The sequence below is a fragment of the Brienomyrus brachyistius genome, chromosome 5 (genome assembly GCF_023856365.1).
Source record: "Brienomyrus brachyistius isolate T26 chromosome 5, BBRACH_0.4, whole genome shotgun sequence".
Classification (NCBI taxonomy): Eukaryota; Metazoa; Chordata; class Actinopteri; order Osteoglossiformes; family Mormyridae; genus Brienomyrus; species Brienomyrus brachyistius.
Window position 1 is genome coordinate 7043021 of NC_064537.1, and position 25333 is coordinate 7068353.

The 25333-nt window shown below is 47.0% G+C and overlaps 1 protein-coding gene across 2 annotated transcripts in view; it reads right to left on the reverse strand.

Annotated features, from left to right (window-relative positions):
- cacna1ia (calcium voltage-gated channel subunit alpha1 Ia) overlaps positions 1 to 25113 on the reverse strand; it is a 157948-nt gene extending 132835 nt beyond the window's left edge. For both annotated transcript variants that reach the window (XM_049013571.1, XM_049013570.1), the window contains exon 1: positions 24192 to 25113. The gene's annotated coding sequence lies outside the window, so the exon portion shown is untranslated. The remainder of the gene's footprint in view (positions 1 to 24191) is intronic.
- Positions 25114 to 25333: the final 220 nt, after the last annotated feature.

A 25333-nucleotide genomic window follows, 5' to 3' on the forward strand; every position in this document is an offset into this window, starting at 1 on the left:
CAGGGTCGGGAAGTGACAGAGATCCCGAGCTCCGCACATGCGCAGAACAGTATGAGACCCACAGAGAAATACAAAATCCAAACAGGAAAAATATGGCATGAAGTACAGAGGGAGGCCATCAGATCTGAGTGAGCGGGTTAGGGGAACATCAGGCAAAGAAGCGACCAAGAGACCAAGGGCAGCTCTCTCTGTGCTGGTGATACAGATTTTCAGGATCCTGACTCGGGATGTGGGGGGGGGGGGACCAGAGAGTGTTTTTTGGGGGTAAATTCTGTGTTACAATAAAAAAATATATTGTGCACCTTCATAATATTAAGCATGGTGTGTGAAACAAATGATAAAAATCCCAAGTAAATCTCAGGTTCAGTTCAATGTTCTGACTACAAAAATGAGAAATGTCCAGGGAGGGGGGTACTTATGCAAGGCGCTATATCGCAAATGCAGCCTCAGTAAAGAAGGTCACTGGAGTCCGTAGCTTGATGACCGCTCTCAGCCAGCTGTGAAGTTCGGGAAGACCTGTCTCACCCCCCACACCAGCGCTATCCATTCCTTAATTTACAACCCTCCCTTTTTAATGCACGATGTTTCGCCTGCCTGGGGGAGAATGCAGGCCAGTGGCACCGGAGTCCTCCCTTCTGTTCCTTATAACATACCTCACATTCCGGGGGGGGGGTGACCGGGTTAGGCTTCACGTGTGTGGTACCATTATAAGGCCGAATATGATGAGAATTTTGGTGTCAAGCAAAATCACAGAATAGAGCCAGAGTACACCCCCACAAGAAAAAAACATCAGAAATTAATGTAGACTGTTAATTGGTATAGTCAGATGCCCCCGACAAGGATGAATGGTTAGATAATGGATGGATGGATGGATGGATGGATGGATGGATGGATGGATATGCACATGGAACAGTGATTCAGTAGAAACATGCGAGTAATCAAACAATATAAAGCAAAAGAACCAGAGAAAGAGGAAAAACAGACGGACAGCTGAAGCAGCTACAAAGAGCAGAAGGACAACAAACCCTAATGGAGAAACATTTTCCAATCACCTCCTGACAGTGGCTTATGTACTTCAGGAGGTAAGGCAAATTTTGAAAAGCTAATAGGGTTACATATGTTTAGCACACACACTGATCCAAAGTGACATGCAGTTGAGAAAGCAGAAATAGCCAATTAGGCAATGGTGAAATCACTCGGCCGAGTCTGTGATTTGTACCACAGAACATCACGGCACTGTTCCTGAAAAGACGCACCATGGAACATCACGGCACTGTTCCTGAAAAGACGCACCATGGAACACCAGGGCACTGTTCCTGAAAAGGCAGACCATGGAACATCACGGCACTGTTCCTGAAAAGACGCACCATGGAACACCAGGGCACTGTTCCTGAAAAGGCAGACCATGGAACATCACGGCACTGTTCCTGAAAAGACGCACCATGGAACACCAGGGCACTGTTCCTGAAAAGGCAGACCATGGAACATCACGGCACTGTTCCTGAAAAGGCGCACCATGGAACATCACGGCACTGTTCCTGAAAAGACGCACCATGGAACACCAGGGCACTGTTCCTGAAAAGACGCACCATGGAACGTCACGGCACTGTTCCTGAAAAGACGCACCATGGAACATCACGGCACTGTTCCTGAAAAGATGCACCATGGAACATCACGGCACTGTTCCTGAAAAGACGCACCATGGAACATCACGGCACTGTTCCTGAAAAGACGCACCATGGAACATCACGGCACTGTTCCTGAAAAGACGCACCATGGAACATCACGGCACTGTTCCTGAAAAGACGCACCATGGAACATCACGGCACTGTTCCTGAAAAGACGCACCATGGAACATCACGGCACTGTTCCTGAAAAGACGCACCATGGAACATCACGGCACTGTTCCTGAAAAGATGCACCATGGAACATCACGGCACTGTTCCTGAAAAGACGTACCATGGAACATCACGGCACTGTTCCTGAAAAGGCAGACCATGGAACATCACGGTACTCTTCCTGAAAAGACGCACCATGGAACATCACGGCACTGTTCCTGAAAAGACGCACCATGGAACATCACGGCACTGTTCCTAAAAAGACGTACCATGGAACATCACGGCACTGTTCCTGAAAAGACGCACAATGGAACATCACGGCACTGTTCCTGAAAAGACGCACCATGGAACATCACGGCACTGTTCCTGAAAAGACGCACCATGGAACATCACGGCACTGTTCCTGAAAAGGCAGACCATGGAACATCACGGCACTGTTCCTGAAAAGGCAGACCATGGAACATCACGGTACTGTTCCTGAAAAGGCAGACCATGGAACATCACGGTACTCTTCCTGAAAAGACGCACCATGGAACATCACAGCACTGTTCCTGAAAAGACGCACCATGGAACATCACGGCACTGTTCCTGAAAAGACGTACCATGGAACATCACGGCACTGTTCCTGAAAAGACGCACAATGGAACATCACGGCACTGTTCCTGAAAAGACGCACCATGGAACATCACGGCACTGTTCCTAAAAAGACGCACCATGGAACATCACGGCGCTGTTCCTGAAAAGACGCACCATGGAACATCACGGCACTGTTCCTGAAAAGGCAGACCATGGAACATCACGGCGCTGTTCCTGAAAAGACGCACCTTGGAACGTCATGGCTCTGTTCCTGAAAAGACGCACCATGGAACATCACGGCGCTGTTCCTGAAAAGACGCACCATGGAACATCACGGCACTGTTCCTGAAAAGGTAGACCATGGAACATCACGGTGCTGTTCCTGAAAAGGCAGACCATGGAACATCACAGCACCGTTCCTGAAAAGGCAGACCATGGAACATCACGGCACTGTTCCTGAAAAGACGCACCATGGAACATCACGGCACTGTTCCTGAAAAGACGCACCATGGAACATCACGGCACTGTTCCTGAAAAGAAGCACCATGGAACATCACAGCGCCGTTCCTGAAAAGGTGTACCATGGAACATCACGGCGCTGTTCCTGAAAAGATGTACCATGGAACATCACGGCACTGTTCCTGAAAAGACGCACCATGGAACATCACAGCACTGTTCCTGAAAAGGCAGACCATGGAACATCACAGCGCCGTTCCTGAAAAGATGTACCATGGAACATCACGGCACTGTTCCTGAAGAGGCGCACCATGGTACATCACGGCACCATTCCAGTAAAGACACAACATGGAACATCACGCCGCCGTTCCAGAAATGCACCCCGTGGAATATCACTTGTAATAAAGCTGTGCGTCTGCGTATCGGGTATGAACCAACGAAGTTTCACCGGTGGAGATCCCAGGAAAGAAGCTGCTGTTAAGCTTTTAAATGTGGCTTCAGCAAAAAGTGGCTTCTGTTCGGAACAGTCGGGTTAGGTACAAATACAGGCAAAATCAGGCAGCAGACAGGGGCGAGTCGGCACCAAGCTGGCTACTGCCGGAGACCCCAGCCGAAACTGGCCAGTGTCGCTGTGCATGAGTCGCACTAGTTTGTTATTTCGTGGGAGAAAAATAAATAAAACAAGAAAACACGGGTATGAATGCCAACAAAGCGAGCTGTGAGCTGCTGCTGTCACTGAGCTTTACCTGCCTGAAAGGACGTGGCGTGGAAGATCAGGCCCCACCGGTTAGTGGACCCTCTCCAACCAGACGATCTACAAGGTCAGTAGTCAGTTATTCTTTTGACCGGATTAATATGATCGCCTACGTGTATAATAACATTATATTGGGGGGGGGCACACATGCTAAGCCAACTCGCTACGAAACGCACTAAATATACTCCGCCGCTGCAGCCCAGAGCCCCCGGCGTTCCCGTCTATATAAGGAGCTGTCAGAACTTTCCCACCTCCGCCCCCGTCCTCGGAGACAGCAGCCGTGTGGAGTCAGGGCCACACATGACGTATTGTGTAACACGCCGGTTTATATAAGAACACCGCACTCCCACTCGCTGGGATCTGACTGACGGGGGGGGAGTTAAGACCGTGTGATGGACCACGGTGCCTATGGCAACCATGCATCGACTCACAGGGTGTCCCCCCCACCCCAATGAGACCCGTTTAGCGCAGGGGGCCGTTCCGTGAAGCCCCTCCTCCCTTCCCGCTGTTTATTTGGGTGCTTGGATTTGAATTGTGGTGACACCAAATTCCTAAAGCAAAGTTCGGGACTCAGGGCTTTGGGGGAACTCCAAAACTATCAATAAAAGGGCTGCTCCAGAAATTCACTCATTATTACAAGAGACAGCTTCAGATGGGAATTGGTTCAAGTCCCAGGATATTGCTGTTGTACCCTTCATCCAAAATGTGTGAAGAAAACTGACCCAGCTTCAGAAAAAAACATGCTAAACCACACAAAGTAAATGAAGTAGTTTATACCTTAAAAAATATTTCATTTAAATAAATTAACTGTATAAAATGGCTGCTTAGCCCAGAGTAAATCACAATCCGAGTTGCTTCACAGCAACACAACATGACAGCTAACATACAGAAAGACTTCTTCAAGTTCAACATAATATTTTAACTGCTTCAAAAACGTTGCTGCTAATTAGCATTTTTCTGTGCAGATGTAGGTCCACTAAATATGATTTTTTCCCCCCACGCCTTTGAAAATACAGTGTGGTGTCCTGCTTAACATTTTGAAACATTTGACATTGTTATACTGTCAGCTTATATTATAAGGAACGTAGTGTTGCCCCCGCTCTGTGCGCGTGTGTGTGTATGTGATTAGGTTTATATTACATTGTGGGGACCAAATGTGTGAAAAACCTGATATTTTTACATTTTGGGGACCACGTTTCAGGGCCCCACAAAGATCTGTGAAAGCCGTCAAAAAAGCAAAAATGCCAAAAGTTTGTTTAATTACTTATGGTTACGGTTAGGGCTGGGTAGGGGTTACGGTCGTCATGTTGGGATTAGAATTTTCCCCATAGAAATTAATAGAGTCCCCACAAAGATATAATTACAAACCTGTGTGTGTGTGTATGTGTGTGTGTGTGTGTGTCTTGTGACAGACTGTCACCCCATCCAGGGTGACCCTGCCTTGTGCCATCTGCTCCTAGGATAAGCTTCACAGTCACTGTCGCTATTTGCAAGATAAGCTGTTGGAAGATAGATGTATATCATAAGAAATATGACAGAAGTGTGTTTTTCCCCAAACTACAGTACTTCATCGATAAATCAAAGATTTCGGGTTTGCTGGGAGGCAGCAGGTAGAACAGCGGCTAAGAAAACTTTCCCCTGCCTGAATCCATCAATCGCCTTGATAAAAATTACCATCTGTTTACAAGGCCAGGAGAGTGAGGCTGTATGCTTGGGATAAAGAGCATCTGTGTTTCCGGAGTAGAGCATCTGCTGAACTATTATACAAATGACTTGACTAATCGGTCCGTTTATTAGGTTCCGGAAAGACAGTCAGGCCACCAGTTAGTCATATATGCTGAAAGATCATCCACACGCAACGCGCGTGCCATACTTTGTTTTTAACACATAATTATAAAAAAACAATAAAAGTAACACACAACAGTACTGTGACCTCACACCTCCCGGGCTGAGCGTTGGATCCTGCCTGCTTTTCTGTGTGTGTGGCGTTTGTGTGGGTTTCCCTTGTTTGTGTGGGTTTCCCTTGTTTGTGTGGGTTTCCACGTGAAGTAAAAAAAAACTGTGTTAAGTGATGTCGTGCCTCAAATGTGTAACGAGTGGCTGTCCCATGATGGACTGGCATCCCATCCAGGGAGTCCCCTGCCTTGTGCCCTGTGATGGACTGGCATCCCATTCAGGGTAACTAAACCTATCAAAACAACCATACACAAAGAAAATCTTTAAGCAATCAATAATATAAATCACCAAAGCAACACTGCAATGGTATGTTTGAATGGGTTACTGGTAAAGGCTACACAGAAATCCGCAAATAAGCTGCCAGGTTTTCCGGGCACACGTGTCTGCTTTTGCTTCATGTAGCTGTAAGCATAACACTGACGTGTTTATCCTTTTTGGTAAAAAGCCTTCCCAGCAATTGAGGCTGCAGAGCTGCGGTAAAGTGGGTCGCCAAGACTTCACTTCTGTGACTATTTTATTTGCAGCCCTGATCATTTTGCAAGAATCAAACAAGCAATCCAGCAATTCTTTGGCTCTCAGGACACATTGAGGCGACTGTCACTGAAGTTAAATCGCTGAGGATGGAACAAACATTCACATTTATCTTTTTGCCACTGTTTGCATTCTTTCCCTAACTTCAGAAGTACTTAGCTGTGTCCAGCTATGGCCCTTAAACCTGCTCATGAAAAGCTATTCTGCACTGGAACATTTTTCAAAAGAGGCTTTTTCATTCAGCTGTACTCAGAAAATAAGGTCTTTTCTTATGAAAATGTCCTATAATCCATAAATTCATGGAGAAAATCATCTTGCCCTACATTTAGTACAGTGCGAAACCAACTATGTGTATGCTTGCAGGGTTAATGTGTGTGACTGGCAAAAATGATTGCCAACGCTTTACATTATCTGCACTTTGATAATGCCTTTGAAATGCATTAGTAGAACAGCTTTAGCATAGTACATTAATAACAAACATTATAGTTGTATAATAATATAATATTTGTTATTAATTATATTGAAGCTGTTAAGGTATGTTAGGATGTACCTATATGCTGCTTATGAATGTTCAATGAATGCATTATGAAGGCATGAAGATGCAGTTAATGAAAAAGAATTCACATTATTTAAAAATTACAGAAGAGATACGATAAATCTTTGTCACGTTTGACTTGGCTGCATTCCTGAGGCTGCACCGCTATTTAACATATTAAAGGCAATATTACATACCAAAGTGTAAAAAAAAACATCATTAATTGCAATCAGCCTAATGCACGAGGCCATTAGCACAACATATGCCAGACAATAAGCACATTATGAGTCACCATATGAATTTGTAAGCAATTAATTTTGCATGTGGAGCAGACAAAATGCATGTCGATTGTGTCTTTAGTGAAAGGACCCCAGTAAAAGTGTATCTAGAACCCCATGTATGAAACAGAAGGCAGTGCTCAATTTTGCTTACCATCATGCTATTAAATTATTTTTTTCAGTTCAATTCAGTTCAGTTTTATTTGTACAGTACATTTGCACATTACATTGCCTCAAAGCGCTTTACATTATCACTGCGCAAAGCCCCCACTGTACAAGCCAAAGGCGACAGAGGCAAGGAAAAAACGATTTATGTAGTTTATTCATGAAATAGTCAAGCAAAATTTTTCTTACAACTAATTGTCATCGAGTTATTACCAATTAATGAGTAGCTTTAATAAAGGCCATTCAAAGTGCATTAAATAATTTGTGGGTTTCTTGTGGAAGGGTGGTTTAGTACGGAGGTTGTGAAATCCACCTCTGCATCTGAATTTGCACGGCCCTCCTTTGCTTATAGTTATTTCCTCACACAGTCCAAAAACATGCTGTTCAGGTCGGTTGGTGTCTCTAAATTGCCATTAGTATATTCCATGTAATGGACTCATGCAGGATGCCCCTGCCATGTAATGGACTCATCCAGGACGTCCCTGCCGTGTAATGGACTCATCCAGGATGCCCCTTCCATGTAATGGACTCATCCAGGACGTCCCTGCCTTGTAATGGACTCATCCAGGACGTCCCCTGCCATGTGATGGACTCATCCAGGATGCCCCTGCCATGTTATGGACTCATCCAGGATGTCCCCTGCCATGTTATGGACTCATCCAGGATGTCCCCTGCCATGTTATGGACTCATCCAGGATGCCCCTGCCATGTTATGGACTCATCCAGGATGTCCCCTGCCCTGTAATGGACTCGTCCAGGATGCCCTCTGCTTCCTGGGATGGACTCGTCCAGGGTGTCCTCTGCCCTGTGATGGACTTATCCAGGACGGATCCCCTGCCCTGTGATGGACTCGTCCAGGGTGCCCTCTGCTTCCTGGGATGGACTCCAGGCTCACCGCAGCCTTGTGTAGAATAAGCGGTGACAAATGAAGGATGATTTGTTCAACAAAAAAATAGTACCGTCGCAAGAAGTCTGGCTGTTGGCTTCTTCTGCCCCGGTCCTAGTTCTCCAACTCGACTGTCACAATAAAAATAAAAAACAAGAAAAAACCTCCACAGCGGTTGCCACCCTCCCTCGCTTCTGAGAGATCCACTTGGCTTTATTCAGCACGTAGCTTCGCCTGCCCCTTTCAGTGGGGCAATAGCACAAGGCCAGCCCCCCAACCTTGTGTGAGAGGTCAGGACCCCGGCTTGAAAAAGTCAGAGCCACTTGTGGTTATAGCTCTGGTTCCCTGGCCGTTGGGCCACCTGCTGACCACGACAGTCCAATGCACACACTCCCCATGCCTGCACGTTTCTCGTGATCTGACTGGACGGCAACAATTTAGACCGGAGTCCTGCCCACAAGGCTCATTCCAATTCAAGATTCAAGTAAAACTTCGTTGTCTTTTACAAGTTAACATAAGTTCCTCGTTAATACAGCTCATATGCAACACAACATCAGACAATACAAGTAATAAAAACAACCAATAGAAATCTTTTTTTTAAGCATTTAAGATGCTAATGACCGAGGAAATAAACTCTAAAAATCTTTTTATCTGTAATTTCTTGGCCAGAAGAACTCTGTATCATTGCCCTGATCATAGTAACTGAATATTAATGGTGATGATACTGTAATTAGTTCTGATTGAAAAGTCTGACTGACAGATGGATACACAACCAAAGAGATGTATTTAATACTAATAAATTAAAAAAAAAACAGAATTTTTTTGAAGGATTAAGACAAAAGAGCTATTTCAGAGATCATTATTAAAATGTGCAGCACATGGACGAAATTATTGGAGCAACTGGCCATTATGCCTACAGGACCTTTTATGACATGCCAGTCTAAACCCATAGGCATCAGTATAGCATTGATCCCCCTTTGTAGCTATAACAGCTGCCACTCTTCTGGGAAGCCACTGATGTTGGACGAGAAGGTCTGGCTCACAGTCTCTGTTCTAGTTCATCCCAAAGGTGTTCGATGGGGTTGAGGTCAGGGCTCTGTGTGGGCCAATCAAGTTCTTCCACACCAAACTCACCCAACCATGTCTTTATGGACCTTACTTTGTGTACTGGGGAACAGTCATGCTGGACCAGAACAGGGCCTTTCCCGAACTGTTCCTCCAAAGCTGGAAGCATAGAATTGGTTGTAATGTCTTGACATGCTGAAGTATTAAGAGTTCCCTTCAATGGAACTAAGGGGCCGAGCCCAACCCTTGAAAAACAACCCCACACCATTATCCCTCCTCCACCAAACTGTACAGGTGGCAAAATTCAGTCACGCAGGTAACGTTCTCCTGGAATCTGCCAAACTCAGACTCATCCATCAGACTCCCAGACAGAGAAACGTGATTTGTCCCTCGACAGAACACGTTTCTACTGCTCCATAGGGCAATGGTGGCATGGTTTACACCACGCTGCCGGAGGTTTGGCACTGCACTTGATGAGGTGTTCAGCTACGGAAGCCCATTCCATGATGCTCCCAGCGCACAGTTTGTGTGTCGGGGTTTAATTCAAAGAGGAAGCTTGGAAATCTGCAGTTATAGAGTCAGCAGAGCGTTGGCGACTTTTACACACCGTGCACCTCAGCACTCGGCGACCCCCCCGCTCTGTTACTTTACATGCTCTGCCACTTCATGGTCTGAGCTTCTGTTGTTCCTAAACCCACTTTGCAATCATACCACTTACAGTTGACCGTGGAATATCTCACAAACTGAAGGGGGCAGAACCACGCTTGAATTCACTGAACTCTTCAGAACGACACATTCCTTCACAAAAGTTTGTAAGCCTGACTTCAAAGCAAAGTGCTTGATGTTATACACCGGTGGCGATGGGTCTCAAGGAAAAACCCAAATTCAGTGATTAAGAGGCGTGTCCCAGGACTTTTTCCCCAGTGTTACGTGCCGTAAGATTCGGAAGGCTCTCCGGACGTCCTGCCTTCGCCATTCGTCAGCCGCCCCTGCGACTCCGCCTTCGGGGCCTGGCCACGCCTCCCTTGGACACAGTCGCTTTGGCTTGTGTGTTTCCTGTGTGTTTGTACTGTGGCGAGGGAGGTGTGACCAGGGGCGGAAGGCGGAGTCGCAGGAGCGGCTGCATTTTGCCACCTGCCGACTCTTGCGGCACGTAACAGGTGTAACAGAAGTAAACAAAAATAACAATACTAAACACTGACTCCCTAACCAAACGAACAATAAACCACAGCGATTCACAAAAACAGAAAGGCAGCGACTCCTTAAAATAAGCTAGCAGAGCCTCTCATCAGCCAGTGGACGCTGGTCTCAACGGTGTGCCTCAAGGGGAGGGGGCAGGACAGGCGGGGCAGGGGTGGCGGTTTCGGGAATAAAAGGAGCGTAGACGCGCCTCCCTCTCCAACACTGCATCTGAACAAACATGCGCGTAGCAGCAGGGGAGCAAGGTGGCTGCGTTTGACGGGGGCGTTTGTGCAGCTGTGCGCATCAAAGCGCAGTGGGGCACACCTGCTGGTCTTCAAAGCCCCCCCGCCCCACGTACACACCTGCCTCGCTCTCCGCCTTTGTCTTTCTGTCGCGGCACTTTGGTAAACACCGACACGGATCCTCCTGCAGGTACGGAGCCCCGCCAGTGTGTCGGGCCTGACAGTGGCCCAAGGTCATAATTCTTACGAAGGCCTCTGTGTCACGGTATTTTACGTTACAGTATTTGCTGGTTCTTTTAAACTTTTCCGTAAAGCGCCTCAGTAACGGAGATACATCGAATCTCTTTTTCGCTCACCTTTTAGTAAGAAGATTAGAAGCAGGCAAGGGTGGGGTGCCACAAAGTGACCCCCCCCACCGGTCAGCAACTTTTAACTGGCCCTCAAAAAGTCTCTGCTCAGGCTTGCTTGGAAGATTCAGGAATAAAGCCAGATAAAAGCTGAAAAGGGTCTACAGGATCCCCACACAAATGTCACAGTTGTATCCAGCCTGACTAAATTTAGCAACATATTTTTTTCCATGGTTTTTTTTTTAAAGAAGCTATTTAACCTAAGAGAAATCAGATTTTTATCTACAGTAATTATCATTCTGAGACTCAGAAACCCAGTGCTGCACTGCATTCGCATTGTCCGCTTGCTGATGAGTGTCTCATGTGCCAGACGCACTGCGGACGTCACTCCCTGTGTCGTCACTGATTCCTATCAAGTACAGAAAAAAGCAGCGATCAAAGGGGAAAAAAGAGGGGAATTTAGGAATGTTGGGAGTTAAATCAAGTGGGCAAACCAATGGCTGGTCAGGTGATTATGGAGAATCTGTACTATTTAGTGGGTTTGACTAGTCTCGTTAGATGTGTGATTCTGTAATTATGTTCTAAATATACTGTCGGTTCAGCTTGAGGACCGAAGCACGTCAGACAGAGAGACTGGAGGAGGACCAGGCTTATTTTTTGGCCAGTGGCCGTTTCGGCATGAGTGTGAGGGGGTGGGCGAAGTGCTAAGGTCCGATTTCCCAGAATAACAAAGGAAAACTGGGAGTCAGTGGGGGTGGGGCTTGTACACAGGGTGACATGGGAAAGGCACAAAAGCGAGCTTGAGTTTCTAAAAATTAGAGGAACAGGAAAAGGCAGCGACAAGGGTACCTAGAAGAGGCGGATTAAGGTAAGTTGGGACGGGATCCCAAGATTTTCAGCCCACGGCCCTCAAATTGGGGGGGGGGGATTTCACCCATCGGCAGGACCACTCTGTACATTGCATATTCTGATTGTAACATACTCTGCAAATCACTTTCGTAACCGGCCCCCGCTGCTGTCCCGCGACCCCCGCTGCTGTCTCGCATCCCCCGCTGCTTTCCTGAGACCCCTGCTGCTGTCCCGCGACCCCCGCTGCTGTCTCGCATCCCCCGCTGCTGTCCCGCGACCCCCGCTGCTGTCTCGCGACCCCTGCTGCTGTCTCGTGACCCCTGCTTTCTTAGCCGCAGTCCTAAACTCCACATGTCTTCTTTAAAAATGTTTCTGAGGTTCTGTTTCCTTCAGGCAAAGATCTGAGTCACGGAAAACAGCCGACATGGCAGGAAACAGAAGTACATTCACTGAGAAGCGTGCATGTGGTGCATGTGCATGTCATTCCCGTCTCAACCTGTCCATGATTGCATAACTAATCAGGGGGTTGGGGCAGTAATCATACACATTTGGATAAAGTGCGTAAGAATGGTGGAGGAGCAACCGCATGAAGGATGATCAGGTGACCAGGGTGGCTTGTGCTGATTGGCTGCATCTATTCCCTGCTCAAGTCTGAAAGGATAAGTTGATATTTTCTGTGAAATCAGCCCTAAAATGTGAGCAGCATCGTGACCCTGCTGTTTTTGCTTCTACTGAGGTCCGACACAGATGACCAGCATTGCGTGTCGTCTAAGTTTCTGCTAAAAGCCAGTTTTGATTTGTATTTAACCCATCATCTCCAGATGCATCCCTATAGTCCTTACCGAGTGGAGCGATTCTCACAGCAGGACAACAGCCTCTCAGTTGATTGGCTAGACCAGCCTGGAACAAAGCATGTGACGGCTGCAAGGTACAGCAGCCCTCAGAAACACAAGTTGTTCACCAGCTGGGGATCCAATGTTGTAACATTAAGGAAAATTCTCAACCTGGAATTCCTCTGTAAAGAAAACGTGCCAGTACCAGGAATATGAAATTTGCAATAAAGGGCTAGTTTCTGAACATCAAACCACTCAGCTTACAGAAAATGTCTCACTTCCAGGAAAATGTAACAACTTGACCTCTCTATGTTTACCATGTGACTCTTGTCATTTATCTGGAACTTGTCGCAGGATGCCAGTCCCTCACGGGGCACATATACCCTGACAAACAATGCCCAACTTAGTGATGGCACAAGGACTTGGAAAGGATGACATGCAAACTCACGACGAGCTGGGGCGGGATTCAAACCCCCAACCGTACAGGTGTGAGGTGAACCGCTACCCCCCTGTGCCACCCCAAACTCTACATTTGCATATGATAATTTCTATTAGCAATTCTATTAGTGTTTTGTTGTTCGGCAGCCGTCCCTTTGTTGAGACTCCTACAAACGAACCTCGTCTGAAATCACAGGCGGAGACGGAAAATAAATAATTATTCAGTTCAATCATTTAACCGCTTCTCCATTTATTACTTGCAGCTGTTTTAAATAGCAAAGCAGCTTCCGGAACAGAGTGCCATCAACTCCCCCCTCCCCAGCGTAGAATGACACATTGGCCTATTAGAGCTGCTTGCAATTTGCACTGTGCCTGTTAGGTGCTGAAACAGGGGTGGGGTGGGGCACCACCCACCCCCCTTCCATCTGTTGCACACCATCCTCGCTCTGCTGTGGGCCGTGGTTCCCACTCACCTGGACCCTATCCAGAGCAGCCTCTCACCATTGAGCTGGGGAGGGTCTCCGCAAGGCCAATCGAAACATTCGGCAGGGAATTCAGATTGTGATGTTAAACAAGTGTATACTTCTTTTAGGAACAAGAAACACATGGAACTATACAACATAAAATACAAAATAAACTTTCCCTCCCAAGATAAATCCATTTCAGACTTTATTGGGGTTCAATTCTATATGTGCAACATCTCGACAAACCTCTCAATTAGCACTTGACGGTAACTGAAGTCATGCTGGTTGCAGTGCTTCTAGAACCGCCATTACTGCTTGGCACCTCTTTATCGCCCCCTACTGCCTGCCATTATCACGCTCACTAATCAGGCATGGTCAGACACCTCCAGCACGGCCCCATCTCAGTCCTGTCCATCTCCTAGCCTGGTGGCAGGAGCCGGCTTTCAACTTGGGCCTCATTGATCTTTCACTGGAGCATCAGGAAGGTGAGCAGATGAGAGCAGAGAAGAGGGGCTTTGAGGGGCGCCAGCTGGACCCCACTGATATTTACGCACCATCTCCAGCACCGGCCCAGACAATAACAGACACCTGAGGCTGGCGAAATTCAAGGCGTTCCAGCAAATCGGTGGGTGGAGTTCAGTGCCGAATCCCATTCTCACCCCGACATTCACAGCCAGATAATCTTACTGACTACATGGATGGGGGGGAGAGCAGTTCTCCAAAGAACTGCAGTTTGCCAAAGGGACCGCAAATGATCTCCTCCGTGCCCCCCCTCCCCCCCAGTTTCAGGGGAAATTCTGACAACGGCAGCCGATTCAAAACCACTCGGCCGACATTCTGGGCTAATTACAATATTTGTTTCCCTGTTAAACAGGATAACAGTTAGACTAGCGATTACCACCTACACTGTACACTAGCTAAACTCAGCGCAAACGCTGCGGCCCTGAGTTCCCTTTCAGCCAAAAAGCCTTTCTGCAAGTGGTACATTTTCCTCCTCGAGCGGAAGAACGGTGTTCCGATGGGAGTGGGCGGGATAGATTTGGATTCGCCAGAAAGGGCCGTTTGAAGCCTCCCGTCGGGACATCGCGGCTCCTCTCCGGTAGCTCTGATCACACGGGAGACCCCCTCCGACTTTCGAAACGCCACGTCCTGCTTTCTGTTCGCCTCTCTGGTTTCCTGTCTCTAGCACCTGATCCGGTTTTCACTGTTTTTGTTCTAAAAAAAAAAAAAAAATCTCACAAAGGAGAAAAAAAGAAACCCACCTGTGAGATTACTGTCGAGTGAGTAAGTGTCTCCCACCGCGATCAGGCACTAAACCGCTGGGCAGAGCCTAAAGTATGAAGCAGGTGTCTCTCTAGTGGTCTTCTATTTTGCTCAGGGTCTGATTGGAGGGCCAGGGGGTGGAATTTAAAACTGCTGGTTCCCATCATCCCACTGGCTAGTTCTGAAGCACATCGGGGATGGCCAAAATGTTACATCCAGGCACCAAGACAAGATGTTTCCTCTGAAGCAGTGGTAGGCAACTCTAGAGGTGTTCCACGATTTCTCAGTTAGCTGGGTTATCTCAAGCTAGAAGTCATGATTGTCCAATAGGAATGCTCCTTACTTAAAACCTTATTAGACAATAATTGCTAGCTTAAGTTAACCTTGCTAACAGATATCCTGCTTTGTGGAACACCCCCCTGATCCTGGAGAGCCAGTATCCAGTAGGTTTTCCATCATACCTGGTCTCTGATGAACCACACCTGACCTCAGGCAGACAGTAACTCATCAGGCAGGATAGAAAACCTGTCGGATGTCGGCCCTCCAGGATCAGGGTTGCTCACCTTTGCTCTGAAGCCTAAAAGCTGGTGAATCCAAAATCTTGTCTTGTGCCGTTATGGAATAATTATAAGAAACGTCCCGTTGGAGCTCTGATGGAGTTAGACCCATGGGCGCATGAAAAAGCACTCAACAGCCCATCCACAGGATCACAGCTCCTTCTTCAGGTTTACTGCTGCCCTCAGGACCACGTAACTACCTACCTCTGGCGCTGTTACACAGCCGCTAGTTTGATGAATAGATGTGAGAGGAACCAAATGCAAAGGCACCAGGTTTATGAACAAACAACAATCGAAACTCGTTTTTCCAAAGCACAGACACCCGACTGTAAGAGCACACTAAGAACAGCAGATCTAAATCACACTCCAGAAACTGCAGTCAAAACCCATCAAGAACTGGTCACAGGACCAGAAGGTGCAACAAAGGCAGCACCATCAAATGTATCAAAAAATAATAAATAAATAAAACAGTAGGTCAGGCAAAGGGCATACACAGCAACGGGAACAGCAACGGGAACAGCAACGGGAACAGCAACGGGAACAGCAACGGGAACAAAATACTCCATATTGTGTGAACAGTCAGTACCTTTGAAGGAGCTGACACATAATCCAGGTGCTTTTAATCCATGCCAATTAACCAGGTTGATGAGCCACAGGTGTGCCTAGCATTGAGGCAAGGCAGAGTGAAAACCGCCTGGGCGTAGCTGAACGAATGATGTGCTTGACATGGGAGTGACAGTTGATTTTTATATTCATAATTAACAAGCTCCCTGTAAGTGGGGTGAGCCCGTTTTGTCACCTGTGTCTAATTACCAGTAATACAAAACAGACTTTGCTTTCGTCTGTCGCCCCAGGCTACACATCGCAGCCTTGTTGCCTGGATTTCCCTGCACGTTTCCCCGCATCTCTCAAGCTGGAGCAGCTGCTTGGAGCAGCACGTGGCCCCGGGGGCTGCGGCTCTGTGCCTGTGACTGAAAGCTCCGGGGCCGGCAGGGTGACCTCACCGGCGGGCCCCTCAGCGAGGCCCTTAACCCCCGATTTCTTCAGGGACTGGTTGACCCGGATCTCTGATACTCTCTTGCATGTTGCTTTGGACGGATGTATCGACTAAATAAATAAACATGCAAATGATCTGCGTTTGTTCCACACTCCCCTGTTCGGTCTCCCCCACATAAATGAAGTCCTGGTTGCTCCCTCCTGCCCCCTGTCACCTGTCTAATGACCCTGAGCTCTTTGCTCCTCCACCGCTGAGGAGAGGCTGATTTAACAGCTGGACCTTCTCCTCCTGAGGCTCTGAGCACCTCCGCAGAGGGGACAAGTGGAGTGAGTTCCTGCAGCCACGCGGGTACCGTGCCCACGCCCGCCTACGAGTGGGCGTTGGGGGGGGGGGGGTGGCAGACGGCTGCACACACGCATCTGCAAAGAAACTTTCCAGCACTGGCTGGCTGAGGCTGTGGTAACTGCCTCTCCACACAGCACATTCACTGGGTTATTTATATACATGGAAATCACTGGGTGACTGTGTGTATATGTAAATATATCTGTATAGGTGTATATCCTCTGTTATATACACTGACACATTGCACAAATTCAAAGACTCTATATCAACATACAAACTGGATAATGCATTTTTAACGCCAAGCCTTTACTCACTCTACCACACCAAACGTGTAGAAAAAAAACGCACACACTCTCAATCCATTCTGCTGTACACACAGAAATGCACAGACTACGCAGTCTGCCGTATGACGACGCAGGCACAAACATATCTATTGTATTATATACACAGTATTACAGATCTAAAGTTATAATAATCCAATTTGTTCTGTTGTGTGATGTAATGAACTTACAGCTCTGCCGTATAGCTGTGCTGGTATTTGGCATTTGGCAGAAGTGAGAGTTATTTATCTGAGTTCGTTGACTCTGCAGGCTAGGAGATAAAAGTCAGGATTTTTCTGATGGACTTGGGGGTGGGGGGGGGCTCTAAATTTGAACCGTTCTACATGCGCGCACACACACACACACACACACCTGGGGCCAGACAGAAATTATGGGAAGAATGAAGTGAGGAGCCAGGAGCCACTGGATTGGGTGAGACCCAGGAGCGCTTCAAAGCTAACAGTGCAGTGGCCAATGAGGGCCGAGCTTCTCACCGACTCACAAACAAGCAGACCAGAGAGACAGTTCAGTTACGTTGTCGTCTTGTGTCGGGACGGCAGGCGACACAGAAAAAAAACAAAATAACCAGATCAGGGTCATAAATTTAGCTGGATAATGTCACCCCAGGACTGACCTGAGCGTCCCTGGTATGTTTGCATCGCCACCACACTCTCGACAGGGAGAAAAGACCAAGGTGACCAGTCAGACTTTATAAAGCCATCCTCTATCCTAGATCCATATCTGCTTATCCAGCAGAGGTCACAGTGAGCCTGGAGTCCATCCCAGGCAGCTCACGCCAGGGGATGTAAACCCACTTAATCGCAATCAAAGGGCACTTCTGAAATATTGGTTCGTCAAGCCACATCGTTGAACTGCAGGAGGAAACTGGGATTTATTATGATCCATCATACATTTAACTTATTTAGAAGATGCTTTCATCCAAAGTGACAGACGTTTCTTGCGAAGTCTCTGCAGCCACCACACCTGCCACCCCCTGGGATTGGAAGAGGCAACCTTCAGATCGCAGTCATAGGGTCATAACCCTTAAATACTAGACCTCGTGGCCATAGGTGGAAATTAGCGGGAGAACATTTTAAACTGAATTTGAGAAAGCACTTCTTTACGCAGCTTGTAGTTAGAGTATGGAATAGTCTTCCTGCTAGTGTAGCGCAAGCTAAAACCCTGGGTTCCTTTAAATCAGAGCTAGATACGATTTTAACAGCTCTGAGCTATTAGTTAAGTTCTCCCCAAACGAGCTTGATGGGCCGAACGGCCTCCTCTCATTTGCAAGTTTCTTATGTTCTTATAACCCGCTGCACCACGCCCTGCCCACCATCTTCTGCGCAGCAATACGATTGGTGTGTGGAGTTCAGTGTAAGAAAATCGTTCCTACATGAAGCTGCTCACTACAAAGTCTGTGGATTATCTTGAGTAAGCGGGCCTTGATTTCTGGTAATAGACATTGCTGTTGTATCTTTCAGCACAGAAGGAATGCCATTCACTTCCATAATATTTCTCAGAAGTCCCACGATTCTACAACCGATATCTCCAAAACTATGCAACTCCCAGCAGAACAACCTAGATGGATCGAGGGCACAAACGTCTCTCTACAACATATCTTTTTCAGTTTGGGGTGAACTGGCCCTTTACACTATTGAGCCTAAGGCAACCTTTAAATGATGAAGAATAAATACTCTGTATTTACAGCTATGCTGACTCCTGAGTTCCCCACAGTCTTGCGGAGTTAACTGTTAACAGGCCTCCATTTCTAGTCCCACCTCACCCCGTAGACGTTGGGCTGGACGGAAATCTGGTGGCTTGGCAGGCTACTGCATTTATCCGCATTCTGTCTCAAGCCCATGGAATCAATCCAGGATAATCTTAGCCTTGTGGCACAGGGCATTATCCTGCTGACAAAAGCCATTTTCAGACCGATACACCGCTGGCATATACTTATATGCATGGATTATATATGTGTGTCCCTACTGTTGCCATTGAAAACCCTACAGGCATGATTTAGCCCATTAAGCACCTGCTCATTCTGGGTGCATGTTTGCTGCTTAAGGTGCCTCAAAGTGCAGCAACAGAAAGGCGATAAACTGCTCCAGTTCTGAGGGGCCACATGGCTCAAGGCCGCCGTTCCTGTGCCAGAAAGAGACTCCCCGTGGTACGTGCGAGAACGAAGAGGGTCACGCTCTAAGGATCCGGCATCCGTCATGTTTGTGCCGCCTGAACGTCACGCCCACCCAACTCCCGGCGGCCCGGTTATGTGCCAGAACTTTTCCTGTCGTGTGGGTAAACTTGAAACCTCACGCCCTGCCTACCTGCTGCGGGTCCTGAGCGCAGTCAAGTGGCTCAGTCATAATATTTGCTGCTGCTTTTGTTCTCGACTATACACTATTGACAGAGGTGGTCCTGGTCCCCCCACCCTCTGACGCCGATTCCAGCCTTGGAATCATGGGGCAACCCTCCCCCCCCCCCCCCCCATACAGTCTTTCCACTGGTTTTTCTTCAGCTTGTATTTTGATGTCCCAGCAAACATCACTCCTCCAATTCTACATCTGTGCCACTATCCATCCCGCTTGTGAGCTGAGCATGGATGTCCAGAAAGGTCTGCTGCCTGCTGTGGGTGGGGGAGGGGGTGGCATTTTACCGCAGGGCTTGGAGCTGCCGATGGGGGAAACAGCAGGGCGCTGGCTGGCAGCCTCCGTGGTCCGGCAGCCCCGGGTCCAATTCATAAGGCGAGCACGGATAGGCAGCTCTCCCTGGGCGCAAAAAGCACACACCTGCGTGCTCAGCGCTGGCTGGCCTCTTCTGGCTCCGCGGTACACGCGAAATGTCATCGCCCGGACGACAGGGACGACTGACCGCTGTGCCATTCCATTGTGGCAGTGCTCTGCTTGTGCAAGCATTGCTATGGCAAAAGAACGAGCTCTAAAGTGCGATCAAAAGTGCTGGCATCCTGCGTGTCCTCGATGGTGGAGGGTTTCCAGTATCTGCTATCTGCACGTGTGTGTGTGTGTGTGTGTGTGTGTGTGTGTGTGTGTGTATGCGCACCTAGACAGGCAGATAATGACCAAAAGGAAGCTTCCCCAGGTTATGAGGAAATATCGATCCCCCCCCCCCGCCCTACCCCCGGTAAGCGGCCAAGACGTGATTGAGGTTTTGAAAATTTATAAGGGGTGAAAACGTCAGGCTGCCATTATTATTTTTAGGTTTGATCGTGCAATCAGAGGGGAAATAAGACCATGAGCAGCCCAGACCTGCGTCCAGCTGTCCTTCTAAAACCCCTACGTGAAAAAGAGCGACTCATATTTCACCAGCGAAAACCCGGAGGTTAAGCCGGCTGCTGCCGTAACCCTTCTAGCGAGGCATCGCAGTGTCGGAGCTGCAGATGGGAGTTCTGGGGCTGGGGGGTTTTGGCATTTGAGTGTTCAGAAATAATGAATAATTGTACCAAACAGATGAAAAGGAAACATAGGCACTGTAAATAAAATTGTGTGGTTTCAGGGCAACATGGCGACTGGGTGGACAGAACTGTGGCCCTATGTGGGTTTTCATCGGCTTCAGTCTTTTCTTTCCGAGGTGCTAATACATGGGGTGAATTGAAAGGCAAATTTTCTGGTGTTCTTGAGATGAGACCTCCATTGACCCAAATTCAGGCTTCCTCGTCATATGTCACAATATTGGGAACCAAAACTCTCAAGTCTTCATGTAATCCAATGAAAAACTTTCGTTAAATTTTCATTAAATTGAAACTGTATGACCGTAAGCATGCACCCTGAGACAGACTGGCATCCTGTCCTGCGTGTTCCCAGCCCGGGGTGCTGGGGGATCCTCCGAAAGGTCACAGAGGTCACACAGCATGCATGGCCACAGACACACTGCCATACCCCCTCTGGTATGTGCTGGGAAAACATCATGCTGCCCAACCACCCATATGACCTGGGCCTCCCAAGGTAAAGCTGAACCTCTCAGGTTCCTGGACCTGTTTGAACCTTGCAGGAACCTGAACCTGTTTGAACCACACAAAAATCTGAACCTCCCAGGAACCTGAACCTGTTTGAAACTTGTAAAACCTGAACCTCCCAGGAACCTGAACCTGTCTGAACCTCGCAAGAACCTTAACCTGTTTGAACCTTGAAAAGCCTGAACCTCCCAGGAACCTGAACCTGTTGAACCTCGCAAGAACCTAACCCCCCCCCCCAAGATCCTGAACCTGTTTGAACCTTGCCTGAACCTGAAACTCCCAGGAACCTGAACCTGGATCTGTTTGAACCTCACAGGAACCTGAACCTGGACTTCCCATGGCAGACCATCAGGCAAGCAACTTTCCCCAGGAATATGGGCAGCAGTCTCTTTTTCGCTTATTTCACCTAGAAATCAGAGCAAGACACCACCTATAATGCGGCAGAACCGCGGTGGATCGCATCTTACCCACCGGCATCAATTATTCCGATTCTTTTACCTCCACCTTATTAAATGCGAGGTCTATTATCTCGGTGGTGGAATCTAGATGTGCATTTCAATTGTTGGCAATGATGAAAATATCCCATCTGTTGATGAATATCGATACTCTGTGAGGATCCTCGGATCCTCAAGTGGCACAGAGGGGAAAATTATTATTATTATTATTATTAATAATAATAATAACCACCCTCTGATGGACTGGCATCTTGTCCCAGCTGTACAGGCTGCTACACACACACATCTGGGTAATGCTTAAATTAGGACACAGAAATGTGTAGATGTATGTTCAAGTGGATTCACGGTCCTGGGACACAAGACCTCCACCCTACAGCCTCACTCCAATGCAGGTTATGGCTACCTCACCCTGGCCACTACGTCCAAATTCATGCAGATTTCCCAGTGTCTTTTGTAAGGAAATTACTGGCATAGAGAGCCACCTCACTTAATTAACCGAGCGCTAATTAAATGGCGTTCCCCAAAATTGCGTACACTGGCTGCCAGCCGCCGGGGCCAGGTCCCACTGCCGGGCACACACAAATCAGTGAACAGCACAGCGCAAACATGCCAGCTGAAATGAAAACAAAAGCGGGACTTCACATTTCTTACTAAATTATATTCGCTACCGAAATTCTTCGTGTTACTCTTGTTAAGAAAAAATCTGCAAATGTAAAGTATTGATTTGCCTCATTTCATTTCTATTAAGTGCGGGATGAAAGCCAAACTGCTTACTAATTCTTTTTAACTTGTTACACCTCTGACAATGCACTCAAAAACGTATAATTAATATGGAGACACTATTAAAACGGTTCCTTTAATCCTGGTTACTGCGATTGTCTTTTCAGTTCATATAACCCTACATTTAGGTTACCACAGCTGAGAGTGGATGTCGCGTCTCTACAACGTCTGTCGCGAGTTCGGCTTATGCATACGGTCTGGGTTCAGGTCCATAAACGCGCGTTCCTTTGCTGGGTCGTTCCTAGAAATATTGAAACAGGCCACCCCCCTGTTCCCGGTACCGCCTACGGTGTGACTGCTCATGTCTGCGGCTGTAACATTCCCTGAGGTTGGCGTGGACACTGCCGATGCGTAGGTGATACTGCATGACACGCTCTCACACACGGAAAACTGCACGGTCATATAAATCACAGCAAGGCAGGGGGACCTAACAACCAATTGACCTTAGGTCTGATTAGGCTGTCTGCTTCATAATGACTAAAGCATGAGAAGAAGCACAAAACTCTTGCACATTCATATTAATACACGTGGATGCATGCATTTGTGGTATGCCAACATGTTCTGAAATAATTACCAATCAACTACAGATAATCTTAATAAATGAGTTCTCGGCGCATCAGCTGTAGATGACGTTCCGGAACAGTTTTAGATCGTAAGCATGTGTGGTTACTAAGGCAACCACGGGTTAAATTGGTCGGTGTGTCGCAGTAAGCCGGTAGGTAACGTGGCCAGATTTCTTCGTTAACCTACGCCTCCCATGTCGACCCCGAAGATGATCGGCCTCTTGTGATGATCTGCTACGGGGGGAAATTTGCTCACTTCGCAAACCAGTACAACCCCAACTCTTGAGCGGCTTTATTAATTATATAGCCTAAGTATTCCATCTTAACTGATTGTAAAAGTATAACCTTGTGTATGTCAGCGCGCTATGGAGCGCATGAGGTGAGGAACTGAAGATCGAGCTCAAATAAATAAACAAACAAATTAATTAAGGATGCTTTACAATACATGTGCACCGAATTAAATGGGTCGAAGGAGAACTGACGCTAATCCATCTTTCATAAAACAGACAGCTTGATAACCTGCTATTGATTAAACACACGTGATCGTTTAAAGAGCGCCGCTTTCCCTCCGCATTTTCGTTATAGTTAAGACGGTATAGAAAATATTAACAACTTCTCAAGGTTTTGGTGCACATATACGCGTGCATTAACATGTTTATTGACAGGTGTAATGCAGCAAGCAAAAACCAGGGGTAAAGGGTTTAAATGCGTCAGCGCGCAGATAATGTTGCAAGTTGTTGCATGTCGCTAATTTCGGCTGAATTAAACACAAATAACGCAAAAATAACTATTAGTTAAATACAGACCGGGAGCAAGAGGGGGAAGGAGAAAGAGAGAACGCATTTTCAGAACGAAAGAGGAAAAGCATTTTTTAGTACGGACACCAACATTCATTAATTATATTTGTCTAACGTTTAAGAAGCGAGTAGTTGTCTAATGACAATGAACCTGAATTGAAGTAGCAGGAAAATCCCCATTATAACAATGCAAGTATCAGACGACAGACAGACTCGGTATAGCCTAAAATTAATGCATCTAACCCCTTGTGCCATTCAAAGTGGACATCAGGTGCACGATGCTCAACCTCCAACTGTTGACTCCCCAAGAAACGTTAAACTGCAGACACTCAGTAAATCAACGCAGAGAATGATACCGACACACTTTACAATTCAATTTCAAAATGTAGACATCCGCTATTTTTGTATAGGAATGATTCATTCCTGACATTTAACATCTATATGACTAAAAACATAGCCATATTGACATGGGTGTGCGTCGTTCTCTTAACAAAACCGATTATAATCGCAACTTGAATCTTAATGTCAGAGAAGTAATTAAGCGCAATATGATTTAGTTGCAGGAAATATCGCGTCAGCTTCCCATCTTCAAAACAGATACTTTTTGTAGCCTAATTCTGGAAAGTAAAAGCTTTAAATCGCACCTGTGGGATGTACTCACGAAACAGACAGCAAATATACATCGTTGTTAAATATTTAAGTACAAACCAAATGTACAACTTTTATCCTATAGGTAGAGAGATAACCCTTACCTTGCCTGACATCAAAGGTCTTTACGTCGTGATACGTAGAAAGAAAAGACGCGGTTGGTTTGATTTATTGTTTTCAAGAAATAATAAAATGATATCCAATGAAAAACAAGTCAGGAAATCCAAAGAAATTTCATCCAGGTGAGAAGAGCGAAAAAGCAGTTATACATGGTTAAAACACGTAAAATAGCGGACCGTCACCACTTCAAAAGGTCCGTTTCAAAGCACTTAAAACAGCTCGGCATTTGCATTATTTTCTTCTAATTTAGGCTACTTTTGTGGCGTCTTGTCTGTTAAATATAGTCTGTTGTGTGGATCACCGTGTGAGTATTCAAGTTGCTGTAAAGTGCGCTCCTCAAAGGCAAGATATGGGCGCCCAGCCTTCAGTATTGACTGTCTTGTTAGGAGCCAAGCCATGATAAGAATTATGATACAAATTAGAGATATACAGGCAATCGCTTGGCAGATATTCTCATTTTATGACAGTCGTTAAATTTCCGTGCAAATCCGTTTCGAGATGCGCCAATGTGCTCGCTTTCCAATTTAGCGATTTGCCTGACAATCCATATTCTTCCAGTTTTTTCCTACATGTTTTTCAGCTGTGAAGTATCCTCTGTGCTCCTTTGAAATTAAAGCGGTCCTCGCACTGCCGGGATGCAGCAACATATCAACAGATATTTGGTGTCCATCATTTTTACGCAAACGTGTGATGTCTTTGCGAATTAGTTGAATAATCCAGCAAAACCCTCGCACGACGCGCGTAATGCTGTCGCAGCCCGTTTTAGGCGGGGAGGCGGGGGTCCTTTGCGGGGTACATGAACCGTGCTGCTCTCATCTCCCCTTTAGTTTGCTTTCCCTGTTTTCCCAATTGCTCTCACAGCACTTCGCACTTTTTCCCGACCGTGAGCCGGAAAGCACGGACACCCCCGCGGCTCGGAGCGGGCGCGCCTCCTGCTTCACCGTCTCTCTCCGGATTGCGGGGATGACGAGCCGAATAGTTCATCGCGCGTTTCTAAGTGAACAAAAACATGTACATTTCAACCAAATGCACATTTCACATCACAGGCTTTTGCCTCCCCTTCTCCAGTTACGAGGTGCGCTACACAGACCCTTCTGGAGAACATTCAATATGCGATACATTTAGT